Source organism: Sus scrofa, chromosome 10 (assembly GCF_054392235.1).
Source record: "Sus scrofa isolate SSC_HxYL_T2T_F1_AM1 chromosome 10, Sscrofa_HxYL_maternal_Yorkshire_Landrace_v2.0, whole genome shotgun sequence".
NCBI classification, from domain to species: domain Eukaryota; kingdom Metazoa; phylum Chordata; class Mammalia; order Artiodactyla; family Suidae; genus Sus; species Sus scrofa.
The window spans coordinates 90,245,936-90,254,377 of record NC_139392.1 but is presented as its reverse complement, the minus strand read 5'-3'; the positions used below and the strand labels follow the sequence as shown (position 1 = coordinate 90,254,377).

Below are 8,442 nucleotides of genomic sequence, written 5' to 3'. Positions count from 1 at the left end.
CATCGCTAGGAGCAGAGAGCGAAGTCCCCTTCCAGTGCTCTAAACCGACGGCCTGGGTTAGCTAAGAAGGTGCTCCTGACCAAATAAATAAATAAATAAATAGAAATGAAAATTTAAAAAAAAAAAAAAAAAAGGAGTTCCCGTCGTGGTGCAGTGGTTAACGAATCCAACTAGGAACCATGAGGTTGCGGGTTCGGTCCCTGCCCTTGCTCAGTGGGTTAACGATCCGGCGTTGCCGTGAGCTGTGGTGTAGGTTGCACGCGCTCGGATCCCGCGTTGCTGTGGCTCTGGCATAGGCTGGTGGCTACAGCTCTGATTCGACCCCTAACCTGGGAACCTCCATATGCCGCGGGAGCGGCCCAAGAAATAGCAAAAAAGACCAAATAAATAAATAAATACATAGAAATGAAAATTAAAAAAATAATAATAAAAAAAAAAAGAAGGTGCTCCCGCAGCCGACAGCCACGTGCAGTTGTGACAGAAGCCCCAAGCCCCACTGATGGACTCAGAGCTTTTTTTAGTTCTGCTCTTAAATGTGAGCAGATAAACCACGGATTCCCAGATGAGGAGGACGTGAAAGAGGACAAAATAAACAAGAAGCAACCTGGAGGAAGCCGAATCATGCACGGGGGAGGTAGTGCTGTGCTAATACCCCAAGAGAGTGAAAGAGCCTCTCGTCTCCATGAAGCAAGAACGGAATGCTGTTTTGAAGAGGGACACGGAGGAGAAGTGGAAGCAGCAGAATCAGCATTGTTCCTCAGACCCAGAGAGCTCTCGGAAGTTGAAAATCATGGTCTCGGGGGGAAAAAAGGGAAAAAATATAACTCAATAGAGGATTAGAAGATAAAGATGAGATAATCCTATAGAAAGCAGAACAAAAAAGCCTTTGAAAGAGACAAGGTTTTTCAGAAATTTCAGGACCAGCCCAGGAGGTCTAAATGTCCAAATGACAAAAGTTTCAGAAAAGAGTCATAGAAAACACGACCAGCCCAGCAGCACCGAGCAGCCCTAGAGCCAGATTGTTGTCTAGAGTTTACTTCTCTCTGAAAGCCAGGCTCCTCGGAAAAGGGGCCGTTTCCAAGTCTGGGGCAGGAAACCCACCAAGTGATACAGATGACAAGGAGGCTGTCGAAGGCGTCAGGCTCCTAGCAGAGGGACTCAGGACAGCTTACAGGGGTCCCACTCACCAGTGTTCTTCAAAATGCTTCACACGTGCTAAGAAAGAAAAGGAAGGAAGGAGGGAGAAAGGGGAAACGAAATAATGCATATATGTGCATTCACAAATTGATTATAAATTTTACTAACGTAAAAATGCGGGAGTTCTCATTGTGGCTCAGCAGGTTGAGAACCTGACATAGCGTCCGTGAGGATGTGGGTTCGAACCCTGGCCTTGCTCAGTGGGTTAAGGATCAGGCGTTGCCACGAGCGGTGTCATAGGTTGCAGATGTGGCTCGGATCCAGCATTGTCGGGGCTGCGGTGTAGGCCGGCAGCTGCAATACTCTTAATTGTGCATCCATATAGCCATCTAATGTTCATAGAATGCTCTTGTAGATTTTTGCTAAACTTTCATATCTGTAACCAAATTACTGTTGCCAAATGAATATTGTTCCAACATGGTGGTGGTTGATATTTTCCCTAAGTTACTGACAAAGACAAAAGTGAAGCAATAAAGATGTATGTTGAGACTCACCCATTTGTTAATGAGCTGACTTCTTTGCTGAGCTAGATACTGGCTTTTGAGTCCTGGAAGAAGGTTTTCCCGTTTGTTTTTTCTAATCTGCATTTTCACCGTTTTCTCCATCACTTTCACGTCTAGACAGTCAACGAAACAGCGGGTCCTTTTGCCCACATCCACGGTGTGAATGCTTCCACCATGTCAGGCGCTGAGGCACCTCAGTGTTGCAGAGAGAACTGGTGACTTACGGGCGCTATTAACAGTGTTTCCATCATCCGGACGCAGGAGGATGCAGGAGGCAGAAGTGGCAGAAGGAGCACTCTCGCTAGGAGCGATGAGACCTCAAGCATTCCTGACTTCCGTTTTTACGCAATTCAATCAATTATAAGCCTATAGGATTTGGTTTTCATTTAATTAATTAAATTTAAATTTCTCCCTTTTTGTAATAGGTGTGTGTCTGGAAGAAAAAAGATGCCACTCAAGTTTTTAAAACGAGAAGTTAGAATAAAGCCCACATGCTCCCTCCCTAAAGGCTCTATGCCCCGATCCTTTGTAAAGTGACGAACCCTCCTCAGATGAGTTCTTGGAGGAACGTCTGTGTCTGTATTACAGTCAAGCCGGCAAGAGCCACAGCAGCCCTCTTGAACTTTTAGCTCTGGGGAAGGAAGATAGGTGGGCTTTGTACTTAGAATATCATGGTAATGATGTTATAGTTCCCTCACCAAAGACGACGGAGACGAGAGGTTCCTGTTAATGTTCTAAAATTCCTTTTGAATTTTCTCCTTAATGGAATCCCCTTTTCGTCTGAGTAACGATCAGTGCAAGTAAGCCCTTTGTTTTTTCTAAGGCGACGCTATTTGAGTGATCGAGCCGATGCCAAAAATAAATGAAGGTGAAAGTGAGGACGATAAAGGGAAAAACAAAGATGAGTTAAACTGCAGGTTCCTCCGCAAGCCGCGTCAACTCCTTCCCGAAACCAGGCCTTTCCTCTCCCAGGTACCTGCTTCTCTCCCGGTTCTCAGCCTGCTCTCCCAGCCCTCCGTCCGTGGGGGAGAAGGCTGTTTGGAACTGGAGGAGAAGCTGGCAGGGTGCCTGCGAAACAGCAGCGGCTACTCCCCAGAGTCGCACTTGGTGCCCGAAAGTCTTCGGGACGTAACAGTGGACCCTGGGTAGTGTTTTACTGGGGGGACCGTCCCAGGACGCTACTCAGGCTTGGTCTAAGGTTTTGAGAGACATTCTGATTTTTATGTTGCTTGAATTCTTCCTCCTGTTTGTGAGATATTTCCTGAGAGGGTGATTGTGTTTTGATTTGAGGGAAATAAGGACCTTTTTCTTTCACACGGGTATAAATATCATCCCAGGCCAGCTCTTCGCCTTCTCTTAGCTTTTACGTGATTATTTACCTCGGCATCTTAGAAAGAGTCAGGTGGGAGAACAGTAGAGAAGTAATGAAACGACTCCTAGCTTTCTGAATTCATTAGGTGAATAGTCTGCTTTCCAATCGTACCACAATCACCCCAGGGGCCTTTGCAACATTTCTGAAATTTTTTTTTCTACCAACCTTAGGGATTTCTCAGAAACTTTATCTGCTTGTCAGTTGAACTATTTAGGGGGGAGGTAGGAGTAGGGAATGGTGGAATTTGAGGGTTTCTGGGGTTGACAGATTACAAATAGTTTAAATGGCTTCAGTAGCCTATTAACTTTTGAGCTCTGTTTTATGACAACTGGAGACGTGAGGTCACGTGACTCTCCCTTACATCTTTAGCCTTAGTAGAAGAACTGCTCATTCCAAATATGAATTGACCCGGCTGCTTCCGACGGTCTTTCCCAAGGAGTTTTCATGGTGAAGGAGGAGTAAGAGAAACCCCTCCTCAGGCAACCACTGACCTGTGTCCTGTCATGATGGGACGAACTGGCATTTTCAAGAATTTTACATAAATAAAAATCAGAGAATATACTATTTTAATTTCTCAGTGTAGTTATTTTTTTTTCTTTAAAAAGTCTTTATTGTATCTTTAGGTTGGTGCCACAGTGTAGTTATTTTGAGATTCAGCTATTTATCTTTTTTTTTTTTTGTATTTTGAGGGCCGCATTTGCGGCACATGGAGGTTCCCGGGCTAGGGGTCTGAAATCGGAGCTACAGCTGCTGGCCTACACCACAGCCACAGCAACGTAGGATCTGTGAGCTACACCTTAACCCACTGAGCGAGGCCAGGGATCGAACCTGCAACCTCATCGTTCCTAGTCGGATTCGTTTCTGCTGCGCCCCAACGGGAACTCTGAGATTCATTTATTTAGTGGCAAATATCCATGGCTTATTCCTTCCTCTTGCTGAGTGGTATTCTGTCTCTTATGTGTCCGTATCACAGTTGTTTACCATTCACCCCTTCGTGGCCATTGGCTTGCTCTCTGTTTGGGGCTATTTTAAATACAGTTGGCAGGATCCTTTATGCTTTCATTTGTCTTGGTTGAACGCCTGGGAGTGGAATGGCTGTAATAGACAGTCCTCATCTCCGAGCCAGGAATCTAGTGTCATCTGCCCGAATCCGTGGAGCTGTGGCAGACGACCTTTGTAGGTTGACAGTAGGGTGGCATTTCAGAAACGGTATCGTACGCGACGGTAGAGCCTTTGCATTTTCATATAAAATTTAGAATCGTCCTATAAATTCCTACAGGAAAGACGGTTGGAATTTGTATGGTGACTGTATCAGATCTACAGGCCAATTTTGAGAGAATTGAAATCTCAACACTGTGGCGTCTTCCGATCAGTTGGACATGGGATAACTCTCCAGTTTTTAGACCTTCTGTAATTTTTCTCAGCAGTGTTTTGTAGTTTTCAGTGTTTAGCTCTTATACCTATATTTTAAACTTAGCCGTAAGTATTTCACATTTCTGATACTGTTTTACATGGCGTTGGAAAAATAAACTTTATTTTTTAAGACAGTTTTAGGTTCATGGGAAAATGGAGCAGTACAGTAAACACAGAGTTCCCATGGGTACATGTGCACGGTCCCCGCTGTCAACCCCTCACACTGGAGTGGGGCTCCTGTCATGTGGGCTTCGCTCCGGCAGGTGTGTACTCTGTGGGTCCTGACAAACGTATGAGGACCTGCATCCAGCGTGAAGGTGCTGTGCAGAGTCGTCTCACTGCCCTAAACCCCGCATCCCACCTGTCATCCCTCCCTGCTGACCAATCCCAGGGGACTGCTGGTCTTTATGGGCTCTCCACAGTTGTGCTTTTTCCAGAGTGTTTTGTAGTTGGAATCACGGCGTGTGGAGCCTTTTCAGGCTGGCTTCTGACACTCAGCAGTGTGCATTTAGGGCTCCTCCGTGTCTCCTCCCGGCTGGAAGAGACGGCTTACTTCTCCTTAGCACCGAGTCGTTTTCCGTCGTCTGGATGCACTGTCTTTTATCTGCGCATCTGCTGTAGGATGTCTCCATTGCTGCCGCATTGTGGCAATTATGAACTAAGGCTATTATAAATATCTGTGTTCAGATTTTTGTGTCGAACCGTAGTTTTTACCTCATTTGGACAACTGTCTGCTCTGCACCTACATGGTTCAGAGGCCAGTCAGAGATCGGGGCAGAATTAGAGGCAGAACCAGGCTCCCCCTCTGTGATCTGGGACTCTCGCCTGTGTAAGAGTCTCCCCTTGACTGGCCAGTCTTTAAAGTTCCCAGCTCTGTCCTCTGGGTCCTTAAGCCGGTTAAACTTGCCGTTTCTAAGTGCCCGTCACCCAGCAAAGCACAGGCGAGGCCCTCGTCATCAGAAAGCAGAGACCCATCCGTGCCCACGCGGTGACGGTCCCTCAGCCCCTGCTTGCCCTGGTTACTCTCGGCCGCCTTCAGGTCGTTGCTTGTCCCCCAGGGAAGGCTTGTCTGCCGTGGCTGTTCTGCCATCACTGCAAGAGCACTGCCACCAGGTTCTCCCTCCGGACACGGTGTTTCAGAACCACAGCCGAGGCACCGGAATGCCCCTTGCTACTGGGTTAGCCTGTCGCTTCTGGTCTTTTCTTTCCCCTTTAAATCGCTTGTTCTTTTTACTTAGACACTCAAGGGATTTTTTTTCTTTTTTCCAAAGTCTACGCATTTTATCAGCGTATCTTGGCATTGGTTGTTGTGGTTGATATTCTCAGTACGTTGTGTCCTCTTTGAATATGTAGTAAAATCTTCAGGAAAACGTCCTTGAAAGATCGCCTTTGGGTTTGTTCTGTTCCTTCAGTTTTCTCTTTCAGGACGTCTCTCAGCTATATCTCGGGGCTTTTTTTTTTTTTTTAACTTTTCACCAATATTTGCCTTTCCTTTTTAATTCTTTCTAATTTTTTAGTTTTGATTTACAGAATTTTCCTTGACACTTTCTATTTCTTTTCAGGCATTATTGAGTATATTTGCTCTTTTGCATTTTCTAGCTTAGTTTTTGTTTCCAAAAATTTTTTTAATTTTTTAATTATTTTGGTTCTATCATCTCATTTGAATTTTTCCAACTCTAATTTCTTTATATTTTCTTAGCTTATATAATTTTCCAAATGTTCCTTAGCCAGTTTTTTTTTTTTTTTTGTCTTTTTTTTTTTTTTTTTTTGTCTTTTGTTGCTGTTGTTGTTGTTGCTATTTCTTGGGCCGCTCCCTCGGCATATGGAGGTTCCCAGGCTAGGGGTTGAATCGGAGCTGTAGCCACCGGCCTACGCCAGAGCCACAGCAACACGGGATCCGAGCCGCGTCTGCAACCTACACCACAGCTCACGGCAACACCGGATCGTTAACCCACTGAGCAAGGGCAGGGACCGAACCCGCAACCTCATGGTTCCTAGTCGGATTCGTTAACCACTGCGCCACGACGGGAACTCCCCTTAGCCAGTTTTTAAATAGTAGTTTTCGGTGTTGAACTGTTGGTTTTTTCCATATGTTTTTCAGTTTTCCTTTTATTTTCACTGGGTGTTAATCTGGTTTTCCTTTTTTCATATACAGCCGCTTTGTTTGCGTTTTGACCCTGATGCTTTTCCGATGCTCACCTTTGTTGAGGTTAGTTTTCTTGAACGCTTAGAAGAAGGCTTGGTTCATGTAGTTTTTCTAACTTCCCAGAGCTCCCCCTTTTGGTCTTTGCATGTATTGTTAAAAATGTATTGCAGTTTGGTTTCTGAGGTCATCTGGTCTCTTCTCTTTGTGCACCTTGTGCAACTTGTGAAATCCTGGCCTATCTCCAAATCGCAAAGATTTTCTCATATGTTTCCTTCTAGAAGTTGTATCATTTTAGGTTTAACTTTTAGGTTTATGATCCCTTTTGAATTAATCTTTGTGTACAGAGTGAGGATAGGTTGAAGTGTTCGTTTGCTTTTTGGTTTTGTGTGTGTGTGTGTGTGTGTCAGTGCACGTGGATGTCCAGATGTTCCTGCACCATTTATTCTAAAGTAACCCATTCTTTATTGAATTGCCTTGAATCCCTTGTTGAAAACCCGCTGAGCCTGTCTGAGTGTGACCTCTGATAGGACATTGCTCCATTGCTGCGGGAGAATCCTGTAGAAATGCGGGGAGATTCCTAGATTTGGCGAGGGGTTAGGAGAGAGTCCCCCGTCCTTGGCTTCTGAGTGAAGCATGATCCAGGGTGTCGAGTGGACAGGGGCAGCAGGTTGAGGACAGTGGACAAGGCCCAGTAGTGGCTCAGAAGGTGCGAGAGCAGGCTGCCCAGGAGGGCGGGGCACTCGCCGAGCTGGGCTGAGGGCCTGGCCTGAGCTTGGCACTAGTGACGGGCCTGCCTGTGCTGCTTCGCTTCCGCTGTGTCTAGCAGTTTGGCCACGGGCGCGTGCAGAGTGGCAGCGGGGTTTGTCTAGACCGAGGGGTTTTACAGGCAAGCGCAAAAGAGAAATAGAAAGATTAGGAGAGGTATTTGTCCTGAGTAGGTGATACTTTCACTTAGCTCGGAAATCAAAACAGCATGAAAAGTCCAGGCTGAGAAACTTTCTCCCCTGGCTTTCCCTCTCTTTTCCTGCCCTCCTGCTCCCTTTTACGTCTCTCTGCAGTGTTTGCTTGTTCAGATAAAAGCAACTCTGGCTCTGTTGTGCCCCCACCGTTTCCTACACAAGGTGCCGTGTTCCGGGTACCCAGTTCAGCCCCTGCGTTTCCCTCTACTTCCAAGTAGATCTTCTTGGCCTTCCCCGATCAGTAGTTCGGCTTGGAGTCATCTTCCTGATGGAAGTATTAGTGCCAAAATACTAATTTTGTTTGGAATGGAGAGTCATTTTTTAAATGTTTTCCTGGGAGTTTCCTGGTGACCTAGCAGTTTGGGACTCGGCGTTGTCACTGCTGTGGCTCAAGTTCAATCCCTGGCCCGGGAACTTCCGTGTGCCATGTCCTCGGGCACTGCCAAAAAGAATGTTTTTCTATGTTTTCAAAGTTCTTTCAGAGTGCATATTTTACCTTTGTGAGTAGTCGGCTCAAAAAGCTTTTGACAGGAGTTCCCGTCATGACACAGTGGGTTAACAAATCCGACTAGGAACCATGAGGGTGCGGGTTCGATCCCTGGCCTTGCTCACTGGGTTAAGGATCTGGCGTTGCCGTGAGCTGTGGTGTAGGTCGCAGACGTGGCTCAGATCCTGTGTTGCTGTGGCTCTGGCGTAGGCCAGTAGCTACAGCTCTGATTTGACCCCCAGCCTGGGAACCTCCATATGCCGTGGGAAGCGGCCCTAGAAAAAGCAAAAAGACAAAAAAATTAAAAAATAAATAGCTTTTGACAGACCCCTAGTCTGAGATCCTCCATATGCCGTGGGAAGCAG

At 46.2% G+C, this 8,442-nt stretch overlaps 1 protein-coding gene across 2 annotated transcripts in view; it reads left to right on the top strand.

Annotated features, from left to right (window-relative positions):
• TAF3 (TATA-box binding protein associated factor 3) overlaps nucleotides 1-8,442 on the top strand; it is a 154,158-nt gene that overhangs the window by 26,347 nt on the left and 119,369 nt on the right. The gene's annotated exons all lie outside the window — the stretch shown is intronic.